Source organism: Dermacentor andersoni, chromosome 3, assembly GCF_023375885.2.
Source record: "Dermacentor andersoni chromosome 3, qqDerAnde1_hic_scaffold, whole genome shotgun sequence".
Lineage (NCBI taxonomy): Eukaryota > Metazoa > Arthropoda > Arachnida > Ixodida > Ixodidae > Dermacentor > Dermacentor andersoni.
The window spans coordinates 59,216,467-59,231,751 of NC_092816.1; the positions used below are offsets into that span (position 1 = coordinate 59,216,467).

The 15,285-nt window shown below is 49.3% G+C and overlaps 1 protein-coding gene across 1 annotated transcript in view; it reads right to left on the reverse strand.

The window, feature by feature from the left end:
- The window catches only part of LOC126547238 (uncharacterized), a 359,216-nt gene that overhangs the window by 221,844 nt on the left and 122,087 nt on the right, over nt 1-15,285 (reverse strand). Inside the window, exon 2 of the mRNA XM_050195188.3 lies at nt 12,725-12,839. The gene's annotated coding sequence lies outside the window, so the exon portion shown is untranslated. The remainder of the gene's footprint in view (nt 1-12,724; nt 12,840-15,285) is intronic.

The following is a 15,285-nucleotide window of genomic DNA, read 5'->3' on the forward strand; positions in this document are numbered from 1 at the left end:
GGGGAAGTAGGTAAATAGTTTTACTGCTCGAACGAAATTAAGAGAGGGAAAGAAAAATCGCAAGGGAAAGGCAGGGAAGTTAACCAGGCTGAGAGCGGTAGGCTACCTTGCACTGAGGAAGGGGGAAAGGTGATTGAAAGAGGAGAATGAAATCAAACGCAACGTTTAGCACATCTCTCCTACGTACTCCTGAGGCCCCTAGGAAGAATAAGGCCAAAGCACTTGCAGTATACCTCTCAGCTTCGTCTTTAGGGCTTCGAAATACCTTCTTGATGCCGCCTTAATTGTCACCATAAATTAGTTTTAAGGCGATGATATAATATATAGTACAAGACAATATTCAGAACATTCCAAACAATTGCTTAAAATGTTAAGAATTCCTTAAAATTAGTTACATAAGAAATTGAAATCATTATTTCGAATATTTGCAATGCAATTGCCCACGAATTATCTATAGACTTAACGAGACATATACTTGTACGTCAATAAGTAAGTTTATAACCGCTAAAATTGACTGGCATGCGAAAAGCAAGCACCTACCTAGCGAAACTAGGAGGCAACACGATTAATAACGATAACTTGGACAGAATTCAAGAAGTGTTACTGCCTGCAAAAAGAATTTGCTGTTTCAAGTTCAAATTAGTTTGTCCGCGCATTCGCCGGCCTCATTCTTTATCATAATAAGTTGCCAATGACCATTCTGAGGAGTCGTTTACGTAGAAATGGCTTGGTGGAACTGCCCGCCCACACAAACGAGGCACTAAATAAAGGTAGAATAATAAAAGAGAAGCGCTTGTCCCCTTGTCCCTCTGGACAGGAAGAGCGCTTCATCAGAGCGCTCTCCCTGGGAGAGCGCTTCATCAAGTCACGGACGGACACAAGCGCTTGCGTGCATTTCCTTCATGTCGGTCCCTTGTGTGTTTCTGCGCTGAACGTAGTCGCTTTCACCTGTCGTTTCTATTAGCCTCAAAGACTTCCTTCTCGCGAACCGGGTCGCGTCGCGTGGCCTGGAAACAAGGGAACGGAAATAACCGAAGCCACCGAACAGAGGGAAACCGAACGCAAGCGGCGAGGCTATATGCACCGCCGCCGCAGAGGCGTCTTCTTCATGCACACTGCGGCGGCATGACGCAACCGTCGGGGTGTTGTCGAGGCGCGCTCGCGGCGCGTGCCGAGACCGCCGCCGGCGGCAAATGCGTCGCGGCGCGAGCTCGTAAATACACGCGCGAGCACGCCGCTGCCGCAGGCCACCCTCCCGAGGCAAGGTCTCCCTCCCCACAACACCGCCCTCCCGGCTTGCAGTCCCCTGCCAGCAGCGCCACAACAAAGGGACTCTCCATCATCCTTGGCGTCGCATGCAGGGAAGGGAAGGCGAACGCGCGCCGATACGAGTGCTCCTACGCCCCCCTCCCCCCCCCCCCCGCCCTCCATCCCACCTCCATGGAGCCAGACGGTTCCTCGTCTCGGCTCAGGTCCGTTCGCAACGACACAATCTGAAATCGGAGGGGGGAGTATGACATGGCGCGTTAACTGCGCCTGATTTCGTTAGGGGCGTAAGTTCCGGCGACACTGAGTGAGCTTTTTTTCTTTTTATTTTTAATGCGTGATCATTCTTTGGCGAGTACTCCAGCCGCGTCACGCGAAAAGCGTATTGCCTTGTATCTACACAAAGATGTTTACTTCGCTAAGTTCGGACATTTATTCGTTATAATAGCGTAAATTTTGATGATTCGCAGCTTTATGAGCAATAAGGAACAATTTAAGCCAAAATTATAAATAAATAGAGAATACCCATAAGCATACATTTCGGCTCCACCGAAAATGCATGGGCAAGCTTACAGTAGGGGTGGGGAAACTTGAGGGCGGGCCAACTTGAAGTTTGGGAGCATTCTTACACATACTTAGGCAAATCCAGTAGAGTTTCTCCATTCTTTTTCACCGTGGAAGAACTTAAAATGTTCGAAAACATTCCCCTTCATACATAGCGTGCGATCCTGTGAAGGCGGCAAGACTTCTTGCAGCTGCTGCGTTAGCACCAAGAAATAGTTCGGTGCATTTGGTCAGAAATTAGGTGAAATTGTTCTTTATTTAGGTTCAGTAATAATTTTTTAAATATATTTATCCTTTAAGAAATGATCAAACTGTTCTGCGGCTGTTAATGCTACGTTGTTCCCTGCATATAAGTAACTTGGCTTTTCGTCGCTCTTCTTTTCCTGTTCTTGGCAGCCGAAGCGGCAACCTCACGGGCAGGCTCGCGCGGACACGTGGTGACCACGAATCTCTTGGCCACGAAACGCGAGAAATGACCCATCGCTATTCAACCCAAGTTCTTGCGTGCAGCTTCCACAACGTTGCGCGCTTGAATGGCGTCACCGCGGGTGGTCGCTTTCAAGGGCGCTGTAGAGCGCTCCCAAAAGACCGATCTTGTTCGGGTGGTCGAAAGTGGGTCGCTGTGGTACAACAGAATCATTATATTGTCAGCTGTCTGTTAGTGTACCTCACTGCGTGTCTAGCGTTGCCTGGGCCTTTGCGCCTTTGCACACATATCGTGCCGTACGCTTCCTCTCCGCGACATTGCGTGTCGGTGCGGAGTATAGCGACTCAAAAAAACGGAGATCCCCCATGTGGCATACGGGCGAGGTGGTAAGCACTAACAGGCTCCAACGAACGGCCTGCCACACCTCTAGCTCTACGTTTCGCGCAATGGCTGCGTTCTCCAAACGGCTGCGTAACAAAAAATTAAACGAGCAGAGATATAAGGTTTACAAATGGGAACCGCGTTTACTATTCACAAATGACCGGTATACAATCAGTATGGCGGAACGTTAGGCTCGCCCCACTACGGTCGTCTCTCTCGTCTTAGTGATCTTCTCCGTCGCCCTCGTGGCACCGGGACGATATTATCCGGGCCATACGTGGGTTTGCTGTAATGATTCCTTTCGCTCGATTCTATTTCCTCTCTATCATCCACCGCATACACGGCCCGTGATATTGTGAGCGGAAAGGGGGAAGGGTGGGGGGAGGCTCGGACCACTGGCGAAACGTGGAGAGGAATAGCGTGCACTACGGTACCTTTACATCGTCCCGGTGTCCGTCCTTTCTGTTGCACCGACGACGGCGTCGTCGCTAACGCGCCATCGTCATCAGCCCTCCTCCTCGTCCCTTGCCTCCCCCTCGCCATATGGTGAAGGCATACAAAACTTGGTCCACTACCTGCGCTGCGACGATTGGAAGTTGTGCGCTTACGGCAACGTCCAGTTTAAAGCCCGGCGTTGCGAACCGCTGAGCTCCTGCGCAGATTCAGAGCTTTTATCATTTGCCCGCGGTTTCATGCGTCGTGCAGACCCCGAGAGTGGCGACGCTTGTGCACGTATCTCGGAGGCCACAACGGGCTATTTACTGCACAGAACGCCAAGACGATACTGCGTGCAACACAGAGTAGCAGTTCTCGAGAGGATGATGGCGTCCACTGTGAAATCCTGCCGTCGCCGTAAGAAATGAGTCCGGAGCAGGGAGAAATCGCTGAAGTTAGCTGCGGATTGTTTCTTCACTGTTTCTTTCGTTCTGTTTTCTTTTCTTGTTCTATTTTTTTTTCATTTCATCCCACAAATCGGACAGCACGGAGTGATTGAACACGGCACCCCCGTGTTTTTTTCTTTCAGCTTGTCAAGAACGCAGAGCCCATTCCTTCCATGTCGTCCAGTTGGTGCGCCAAACTATAGAAAAAAATGTATGAGCCGACTGTTGAAGCTGAGTTGAAAGCCACCTTCCCTTTTATACCCTTTCTTTACCCGACACAAACACTCGGTTCCGACGACGACGACCACATTCCTCTAATGGGCCACGGCCGCATCAATATCAGCAGCCCGGCCCACGCGGGGGCCACTGTACTCCAAATCTCGCGACTCCCTTCCCGAACTCCATCTCCTTGGCTTGGACAAACACTCTCACGCGAGCAGCACTCAGCGCGACCGCCGCAAGCAGTCGCGCCAAAACCCACCGCCCTTCGCTCCGTACGTCTCGCTCCATCTCGAGTGCGCGGATACTTTCTCCACCTCTCCGTACAACACACAGACGGACGAGTATATATGATGAGAAAGAGAAATATGCGGCTGAAAGTATGTGCGTACGTATATATACACACGCACAACTGGAGTGGCCGCCGCAACGCTATTTTCTTTTTTTTTATTTACCCCCACCACGTGCCGCGCGATGGGTCTCTCGGCACACTCCGCGCCCCGTCTACCTTCTCCAAACAGTATACATACCGCAACGCACGGAGACGTTGCGAAGAATGCGCGAAATGCAAACAACCCCGCCTGCACCGCGATGTGTGCGCTCGTTCGGTGCGGTATGCTATACTAGCGACGCCGAGACGTAAGCCACACGCCGTCTCGGAAAGAGAGCTTGACCTCGCGAACGTCGATCTTGCTTACGCGTTACCGCCGCCGATATGAATTGTGGCGAGCAGGCGAGGACCGCGAGCAGGCGGTCTCTATGTATACATACACATATACCACGCGCACGTTCGTTTTGCTGCGCTGCGGAGCAGCGCGCGGGCACTCTTAGTTCGACGGGTCTTGGGCAAGCGAAGCAGCCCGTTTCGCCAACTTCCGTGCAGTTCAGTGAAGCCTGTAGGCGAAGCCGTGGCAGCAAATCTGCAAAGAGAGAGCCGGCTGCGTGTTCCAAAGAAAATGAGGAGGACTCTCCCGTTGTGCGCTCTATAATCCTAATCCTTCAGTGAGAGAGAGATTCTTGTTCGAGGGGGGGGGGGGGGGGTTGTAAGGTGGGGCTACACGACGGCTCAGACGGTGTTGGGCGCGGAGGGTAATCCAAGGCGGGCTATGGAGGAGTCCTTCGTCTGATTCTCTGTTCCGATTGGCTAAAGCGACCCATAGCCTTCGACGCACAGCACGGAATCGGTTAGATGGATATCGGTGCGAAGAGCGATAGGGCTGAGGCGGGAACCGCGCTACCCTTTCCTTCGTGCCCTCATATACTTCGCGCAGCGGCCGGTATGAACAAACAGGCACATGGTCTTTATCTCCATGTTCATCTTCTTCTTCTTTCGTCTTTCATTTATTTATGAATGCCATCGCGGCCCTCAGAGTGTCTTTTTATTTCTTTTTTTTTTTTTTACGTGAGGAGTTTTCTCATCCGAAAGCAACGTTTGGACCACCGTGATTCGATTCTGCAACCTTAGTATGAGCGCCGAAGCGTCATCCCGAACGCCCTGCGTAGCGACTTCAATTAATGCTTTATCTTTTTAGTTGTCACTTAAACTATACACTATTGTACGGAGAGGAACACTATGTCCATCCACCCATGTTCTCTTCTTTTTGGTCTCATCTGTACTTCTTCGCCTTATTTTCTGATTCTTTTCTTTTTGTGTGTGTGTGTGTGTGTATGTGGTCGACAGTGGTTATTTAGAAATCCTTACATGAACGTTGTCTGTTCACTCAAATGCTCTCCCGATACTCCAGGCTAACTTTATACTATCTGTATCTGGCTTGTTTTAGTATAATACAGGTATTCTCTTTTATAAATTGCTTAAAAAACAGCCTGCTTACGAATTTGTGGGCACTTATTAATACCAACCGCACTAGGTTAGCGCAGAATTTCGACTTTTTACTACCTAGATGTAACACAAGCTATGGAAAAATGACATCCTCGTTTTCAGCATTAAAAATATGGAATGACCTACCTCATTGGCTTAAACTAACGTCATCTTTCAATGTATTTAAACATGAATTAAAATGTATCTTTCAAATAGTTTCACGCCCTATAGCATGTTCTGTATAATTATGCTTTTTGACATATATACTTTTTTGTTTGTTTTCTCTTACCAATGCATTGCATTACGCGTGTTCATTTGTTTTCCTGGTAATTTCTTTTTAATTTTGTTGCTCTGACCCACGTTTTGGATACGTCGTTTTTCCTTTTTTTTTAGAACCGAGGATCCCATTGCAGTCATTCACTTCGGGACTCTCGTTTGCATACTGTCTGTTACTTATTCACTGTTATTTAACGGAGAATAAACTAAAGCTGAGAAAAGAACAACGTTTAGGTATTAGCATGTACATAGCCCGGTGCCATAAGTCCATTAGGCACCTGTTCTGGAGCCACGAAGTTCCGGGTTTTTACAGCGAAGCTGTATATGCCTAGCCTATTCGTCTGTCCATCCATCTGCCGCCTGTAGGCTGAAAGCTCTTCCGGCGCAACCCGATGCGCATGCGCGAAATAGAGAGAGTGAAGTAGAGGCGCGCGATTGGCTGCGCCAGCAGTGACGTCGTGCTCTCCGTCGCAGCCGGGCGCGCGCGCAGCATTTTAACGCGACGGCGTTAAGGAGCTCGTGTCGCAGAAAAGCCGGTGTCATCGGCGTCGGTGTCAGCGGCGTTGGCCATGAGCGATAAATCCCAGAAGGCACTTCATAAATAAAAAACATCTTGCAAGGTGGGCTGGTGGAAATCGAACCAGGGTCTCCGGAGTGTGAGACGGAGACGATACCACTCAGCCACGAGTTCGTTCCTTCAAGACGGGACAAAATCGCCTCTAGTGAATGCGGTGTTGCCTTATTAACGTGCCGTAGAAAGTTGTACTGCGGTGTATATCGGTAATTATGACCGTGTAACTTACAGAAGTCGAAGTTTTACGAGTAGCGAAGTACGTTTCCGCTATATTTCTTCTGCGCTCTGCGCACACGCAGAGCCATCTTGCGGCAAACACAGAAGACCCCCTCCTCGCAATGTACGGCGCTGCCCCGACACGTGGCGCGCCACTCGACCCATGATCGCGTCCGCCTTCATGGCGCGTCGGGGCCCGGCTATCTGTGCCGATCGCGACGTTTGGCTGGCGTAGCGCGTTTGAGTAGGCGGTGCGAACGGGGTGCGATAACGCTATCGCGTTCCACTCTTGAAGGCGAAGCTTAAGCGTCCTCCAATTTTTGTTTCCGGCTCTGAAATGGGTTTGCGCCACGCGTCATACGTACTCCCGAGGAGCAGGCAGCTTTCAATCAGCAACGCCGCGAGAAGAACCGGGAACGAGCTCGTCTACGCCGTGCTGATGCTGCAGCCCGGGCACAAGAACAAACTCGTGCAGCCAAACCCAAGCAGCGACTGCGTACCGAGGATCCGGCAGCTTACCAAGGCGTCGTTTAATGAACAGTCGGGATTAACCAAGTGATAAAGAGCTGGGCCGCACGTTTTAGTTTTGCCGACTAACCATCTCTACGGAGTGTATGGGCGGTGCTTTTTTTTCTTCCTGACTATCATATATATTACACGAACATTTACCTCAACTTCCCTATATGCCTCGTCTCGCTATGCTTATCGATACTTCATGACCGTAACAAACGATACTCGAGAGAAGGATGCGTAAACACGGCGCTTCGTTCGTGTTTCGTTCTTTCAAGTGCTTGTCTTCTAAGATGTGCCCATTTGTTGCAATGAATAATATCGATGAATGGCCAAGCCTTCACACACTTGTACACTTTATATACGCTAGACAGGTTTGCAAGGAAGTACACTGGCAAGTCCTGAAAGCGAGAGATATATAAATAAAAGAAAGAAAGAAAACATACATATAAAGTAGCAATGGCAAGGAGACAGCCACGTTGTACCTCGGTTTGCTACCCTACACTGTGAAAGGGAGAGAGGAGAAATAAAGGAAAAGAGGAAAGATACTACAGGTGGTGTGCGCGCATATATATACAGAACCACTTTCAATACACATTCAAAGGTGGTCGCATAGCCCAGTCGTACTGGAAAAAAAAAAGAAAAAAGAGCACAGCAGGGCTCTCGTGGCTTTCCGTGCGGGAAACGATCGAGTCCGGCGTCCCAGCAATTTAGCTTCTCGGAGCGCTTTGTCAAGGAAGTGTTCGTTGACCTCGGTGCAAAAGCAAAAAGTCGCGCGAGGCCATCGTACCAATGCGAAAACGGTGGCCGCTTGCGAACGCAAGCGAAAGAGTGCAAAGTCGCCTCGCAACGAGACAAACCACGTGCCATTCGAAGGCGCAACGAAGGGTCAAGTTGACCATAGCGAGCGCACCATTCAGAGAAGGCGGGTGGCCCAAAGGCAGTTCTTACAAACGAACAGCTTTGCGAAGTCGGCCCACGATTATTTCCAAGTTATACAGTTATCCCAGTAATAACTGCAATTAGAACAGCTACAGACGTCGTGTGAGTAGAGAGGCAAACAATTCCACTGCCGTATATACAGTTAGTTCAAAAGCACCTACCGCGCTTTCGCCAGAAAAGAAAAGAAAGGAAAATGCGATGAAGAGCGGCTAAATGATTGTCATCGTCAAGACGATGCAGGACCTTCGCGTTGTGTTTTAAACTTGATTCCAGTTCAATCTTCATTTTGTCGCAAAGCGCAGCCCTCCAAACGACAATCGCAGTATATAAGCGCCGAGTAAGGGTTCGCTGCAGGTTTCGATTTGTTTGGACTTAGCCTCTTATGTGGTTTGGACCTCGAGAACCGGGCTTGCACACCCGCCATCTTGCGGCGCAACAACAAACAAGGCCGCCGTCGCCCCAACGCATGGTCGGCATGGTCGGCACTCTGAGTAAACTAACGGCAGAAGCAGAACTTCGCTTGGCGCAGGAAGCTGACAGACGAAAAGTTGGCGGAGTAAACATCCCGAGCATCCCGAGGGACCGGTGCCGAAGAAAGGAAAACTTGCCAGCGCCAACTCAAGGAACCACATTTGCCCCGTGCCAACCGACGGATTTTTTTTTTCTTTCAATACGGGCCGGGGAGGGGGAGGAATGGGCCGAAGAGAGGAAAAAGAAAAAGCATTCGAACGAAAGGACGACGAGAAAATGCACTTTAAATGGCAACGCAAGAGGAAGCTTCCAATTACGGCCGACACACTGCCGTCTTCGGTCCGGGCACCGAACGTCCGCTTTTCGGAAGCGCCCGCAACAAAAGCGTGTAGCTGCTGAAGTCGTCGCGATGTCGTGCAGTTTTGGCTATAATGTTTTCCAGTGAAGCTCTCTCGAGAAACGTCGTGTACCATCTAGCAATACCGGCATATTGCTTGCGGTCTTGACTTTTCTTTCTGCTTTTACTTCTCTTTCCAGAGCCGTGTTTTATTTTACTGTCCCCATCTTTCACAGAGGACAAGAAGAAAAGTTTCTCTGTTTAGCCACGATACGGAGCTTATACACGAAGCCGACATCGTGTCGGGTATACTAGTGGAGCTGCGACTCTCGCCGCCCTAAACACTTATCGGTTGTCGGGCTGAAAGAAAAAAAAAAAAACGTCGAATCGGGTTGAGGGTTAGCCCGTCTGCAGATTGACATGCAATCCGAACCTGCCTTGGCCAGGCGCTCGTAATTGTGCAAACGCTCCAAAGTGTTAGGACTTGTGTTGTATGCAGGTATAACTACGTTTTACATAAACCTGATAAAGTAGGATAGAGTCGACTTAATATAGTCGGGTCGAAATCTGGTCATCGAATCGATATATCGGGTCGTGGACCGACAGCGCGAGTCGAAGTCCGACAACGAGCATGGGGGGGGGAGGGGGGGGGTGAATATGTATAGCCCAACAATCCGCTTGACCAACGCCTCTCCTGTATGGCGCGACAAGATGCGGGTAAACGCGGTCGTGTCGCATCCGAGTGAGTCGGCTTGACTATATATGACTCGACGCGCTCGCGTGGAGTTCATATCGGCGAAGCTTATGCAAGTTCCGTCTCTGTCCTTTGCCTGCGTTTTCGCTATTCGGTTCTAAAGACTTAAAACGCTGTCAGAGAAGGCGGGCGATTCGCGGCAAGCCACGAAGACTCGAACGCCGTGTTTGTGAGCTCTGTTTGCTCGCCTCGATGCCCACTGCCACTCAGGCCTCGACCCGCCGGCACTGAGTCCGTGTGAACGATATATCGCATAACAAGCGAACCTCTGTATAAGCCCTGACTACGACGTCATCTTGAGACAGATGTCCAGAGTTCGATACCATGGCAGACGAGGCACAGCCTGAATTACACTCGCTTTGAGACCTTTTCATCAATGAATGACTAAATTAATTAATTAATCGATCGATCAATCAATGAATTCACGTCACGAGTAACGCGGACGCAGCCACCTAAAGTCATGTTTTCGAAGAAAAAAATAATGAACGAAACATCGCGCATGGCGTCGTCCTTGTTCCATTTACAGATTTGTCGTGCTTCCCTTTAACCATGCATAATTTCGCCGAGTCGGACTATCTCAGCCCGACTCTGCTACCACGGTGTGTGAATTCAATAGCTTCCCATTTGACGGCTGACGTTCCCGTTATTTTGTCGAAGTAGTTAAAAATACTGAAGCATAAGGAAAAGTTGGCAGGAAAAGGAGGACAGAACAGGCAGATACTTTGTTGTGTCGTCTGTTGTGTGTGTGTTTCGCGTGTGAAGTCAAAGAGAACAAAACGACCGAATAATTTTTATTTGTTTTTGTCTTCTCTAAATATGCTCAGTTGTTCCACTCCGCCTTGGGATACCATCGTTACCCGCCATGGTTGGTCTGTGGCTATGGTGTTGGGCTGCTGAGCACGAGGTCGCGGGATCGAATCCTGGCCGCGGCGGCCGCATTTCGATGTGGAAAAAATGCGAAAACACCCGTGTACTTAGATTTAGGTGCACGTTAACGAACCCCAGGTGGTCGAAATTTCCGGAGTCTTCCACTACGGTGTGCCTCATAATCATAAAGTCGTTTTGGCACGTTAAACCCCATAATTTAATTTTTGACAAGATCGTTCTCCCTTCTGAGTAGCTTTGCAGACTGTCCGTGTGCAAGGCCCGACTCGAGGATTCTTCTTCTTCCTTTTTTTTCTCACGTTCTGAATACTTCAACCGTGAGAACTATTGCTCGTTGACCGACGCGGTTTTCCCTACGAAGCGTTCAACCGCATTAACAGCTTCGTAAATCGGTACCCGGATTAATCGCATTGCAGTATAGACGACAACGAAAGTCGTTTTTTTCGCAGATTTCCCCGAAGTCGGAAACTCCTTTGCCTCCGTGAAAGTTCGTTGACCGTTTCCTTCCTCCGCGCCCGGGCGTGTCTGCGCGTGGTGTTCTAGTCGAAAAAAGAAAAGACAAACAGCCGTGTCCCGTACTAAGTCCCCGCGGATACGCTTTCACGAACTCACGCTTTCGTGCACGCGCGCGCGCGCGCGCGGAGGGGCTCATTCGCGCATGCGCACGCGCGAGAACCACGCATTCCTGATCCCCGAGCACATACGTACGCAACACTGCGTTTCAAAGAAGGAAGTGACCCACCTCGCAATGTCTGAAGATTAGACGACGCGCGAAACCCGACACAGTTTGAACGCATGCGCGAACACCGCGCCCAAGAAGCGTTCACTGGGCGTGCGCGACATCTAGGGCGAGAGGAGGCGACGATTCTTAGTCCCCCATCGCCGGAGTTTCCAAGTATTTGTAATATTGTTCCGTGCAACTAATCGCCGTCGATGCGTGTCGAGCCGACCGTGCTTTAATCGAAGGCTGATCGACGAGTGTCATGGCCCGAACGGAATGTATTACATGCCTTGCGACCTGTGCGGAGACATCTACTATACGTCGCTTTCGCAAGCACTGCAACTCCACGGGATAACCTCGTTGTTTTCTTGGTAGGTGTCGGTAGTCCTCAGGCCGTTAAGAGTGGCCGATATAGACCAAACGGAAAAAAATAGAGGGGGGTGGGGGGTGAGGGTGGAGGAGAACGCTACAGCGAAAGACAGTGCGGACGGTTTACGCGGCCGCGGTCATCGAATCCGTGCCGGAGACTCCCCAGGATCCGTACGCTCGACCGCTTCGCCTTCTTTGATCACTGATCTAGTTATACAGAGCCGATCAGGGCCGCCTCGCTCGATTGGGCAGGGTAATGTACACGCGCAAACTTATCTCGAGGTTGAGTGCGATCTTCTGAAATACTACAAGCCCCAACTAGGTACAGGCGTCACGGTCTCAACAGGGGATCGGTATGGTTCTCATTTCGCCGACAAACGGAGACTACGAGCTTCCCACACGAGTGCAGGGTCCCTTGCCGAGCCCAAAATTGACCAGAACGGGAAGCCCTACATATACGCTTGCTGTTTGCCTTCCTCTCCGGGACGCTGATTTGATGCACGCTTGCTGAAACCCTCTCTCAGTCGTATAGTTATATAGCTACAGTTGTATATGTTAGCTGTACCGACAGCCGGTGCTGTGCCGGAGACGATCAATCCCTTCCGTTATATGTCTATACGTTCGTTACACACCCATAAAAGAAACATTCAATGACTGCCTCTTCGGCGAGTATCGACAACAGATATTTTATGAGAGTCATTTAGAGACCATGGATAAGGTATAGTTTGCTCGTCGTACGAGGTCATCGTGACCTTCTTTTTTTTTTTTTCTAGGCTGAAGTCGATGTGCAACTCCGAAAGAATGCTTCCTGTTGTTTTCTTTATTCGATTCTTTTGTTCGTGCGCGCAAGCTTTGCCATCACAATCGCAATCGATGCCATTATCTCTCGTTCCTATCGCTGCCTTTCACTTTTTTATGCCAACACTGAGTCTGGCAAAAACGCAGTTGTCGAGACCTACTTCGCGGCCTCGTTCTTTTTATATTAATATCTCCTTCTCGCCTCTGAAGAGGGAAACAAACAGGGGCGTTGAAAGTAACAAGTCGTAAATATGTATACACCGCGCAGGAATGGTTTCAAGCCCAACGTCAGATCACTCAGCTCGTGAGCTTACCCGTCGCGTCAGCGGTGTAGTGTCGGGGTCCTCGCGGCGAGAAGTTGTATCGACCACGTTTTCCGCCCAGTCAGCCGAACGGTAGAGTATTCGGCGGTTGACCCACCTGACGCACCTGTAAATAATCACATATAACTCTCAGAACCCACGCAAGGTCTTCGTTCTACATCATAGCGCTTAAAAAGAAACAGTCTCGTCATTTAATATCAAGAGCATCGTAGGCGTTCTGTCATTCAATTTGACGCCTTTAGACATCTTCGCAGTATGTGCACCGATTTCATGACTTTTTTGCTCATAAGAAACAGTCTGTCATTAGCTGCTCTCCATGGCTCGCTATCATGCTAAGATAAGATAAAGCTAAGATGCTCGCTATCACAAATTGCAGGCTCTTATCCCATGCTTGGACAGACTATCCAGTGCGCCCAGTGTGCATAGCGCTCCTGAGGACTTAACGGTCACATAACGCAAGATGTGTTATCTGGCCAGTGCCGTTGTTTACTGTAACTACGATCTTTGAAGGCCGCATTACACTTTCAGCGAGAGCAGAACTTAGAGCTAGGTACACTTTCGATACGTGGGAAAACACCTACTGCGCGTCCAACGCCACGGAAGCACTGCTGGTGTTTCTAATGTCTACAGACCTCAATATGTGCGTGTTTGTGACCGCATACGTTTTACATCCTTTTGTACTGAGTGCTTACCTGCGTGTTTTTTTTGTCTGTGTTTTTCTATTCCTGCATGTATGTTTTGTTCTTACTTGCTCATTCTATGCCTTGCTTTACTTTCGTCCTTGTGGCCTGTAATCTTGCTGTTTCTGTCTTCTTTACTTCCCTTCTCCTTATCTTCAACTTCCTTTTCTGTCCCCTCCTTGCTAAACAGCAGGCAGGCATTGTGACCCTCTCAGTGGCAGTTGCCCAGTCTGCTCCTTCCTCATTTACCTCTTTGTGCATTGTCTGTGTGTGTGTTTGCACATCAAATAATAATAATAATAATTGCGTGATAACTTGTGTATACCATAATTATCAGGCGGCACCTGTAGATAGCATGCCAGGCGATCAGCCGCAGGCTCAAATCTCCAGCTTATCATTGAAGGCTGTATCTCACTTCTATAACGGCTCCACCGTACGGCCTACGTTAAAAATTCGGGTCCGAATTTGCACCCGGCCACATAGAGGTGAGTCACTTAAGATAAAAGTCATCATCATCATCACCATCATAATCAGCCTGGCTACGCCCACTGCGGGGCAAAGGCCTCTCCCATACTTCTCCAACTATACCCCGGTCATGTGCTAACTGTGGGACGTTGTCCCTGCAAATTTCTTAATTGAAGGAAAAAAAAAACAGTCAGAAAACACAAAGGACAAGAGTAGAGGCTCACATCACAACGACTGGACTATCAACTGAGCTTTATCAGAAACGGCGTAGTCCCAGCAAGGCCAGCAGGGCATGCGCAACCACATCATCGCTAATCACCGAGCATGAAAACACAAGATATCGCATCAGTCGGGACCGAACTAGACATGCAAATTCTTTTTCATGTAAGCGCACCGAGGTTGTACTAATGCCGTCGTCGCCTAATAAACTCATGTAGTACGCTTCCAAGATTTCTCCTTCAACTATGTACCAACTGGCACGGATTTCAATCCTTCTGCAAAGAATTTCTTAATCTCATCCGTCCACCTAACTTTCTGCCGCCCCCTGCTACGCTTCGATTCTCTTGGAATCCAGTCCGTAACCCTTAATGACCACCGGTTATCTTCCCTCCTCATTACATGCCCTGTCCATACCCATTTCTTTTTCTCATTATAGTCACTATAGTCAATATAGTCAATTCTTAAGAAGTCGAGTATGGCACCTTCACAGGTATACTTCGAAAATAAAAACGGCGATAACAAGCAACTTTTGACCCCGTGAATAGCTGGCGGTGTACCACAGCACGTCCTGCACTGGACCTGGGCGCTCCTATAATTAAGTTCTCCCGGGGACCTATTGTGTAACGATTCTTTTCATGTTCCGTTGGTTAATTGGCTGGTATGACGCCAGGCCTTCCTTATCACCAGTATCCGCCACTTACTGCGAGGCGTGATAAGAAATGAATACAATCGCGGGAAAGGGATTCGTACGTGATGCGGCCCCAGGCTCAATCAACGTTGTAACCTGATGACGTGACAGGGTGACACGATGTGATATGGAAATGCCGGAAACCAATATGCGTTCAAAGCAGGACGCCGGCTATCTGCATTTTTTTTTCTCGCATAGCATAGCCTTTTAGTCTTACAGTTTCCTACCGAAATTACCAGACGGAACCCTGGCACTGCAACCATCCATCTACCGTGGGGAATGACGGTTAGTCCATGGATTTGTCTCTTGTTCATGCTTATGACTTCACAGATTCTTGCAGGTTTGTTTACAACGTATTATTTTCTTTTATTACACGCCGTGGTGGCTTAGTGGCTATGGCATTGCGCTGATAAGCACGAGGTTGCGGATTCGACTCCCGACCGCAACGGTGGCCGCATTTCGATAGGGGCGGTGTGCAAGAACGCTCCTGTACCGTGCAT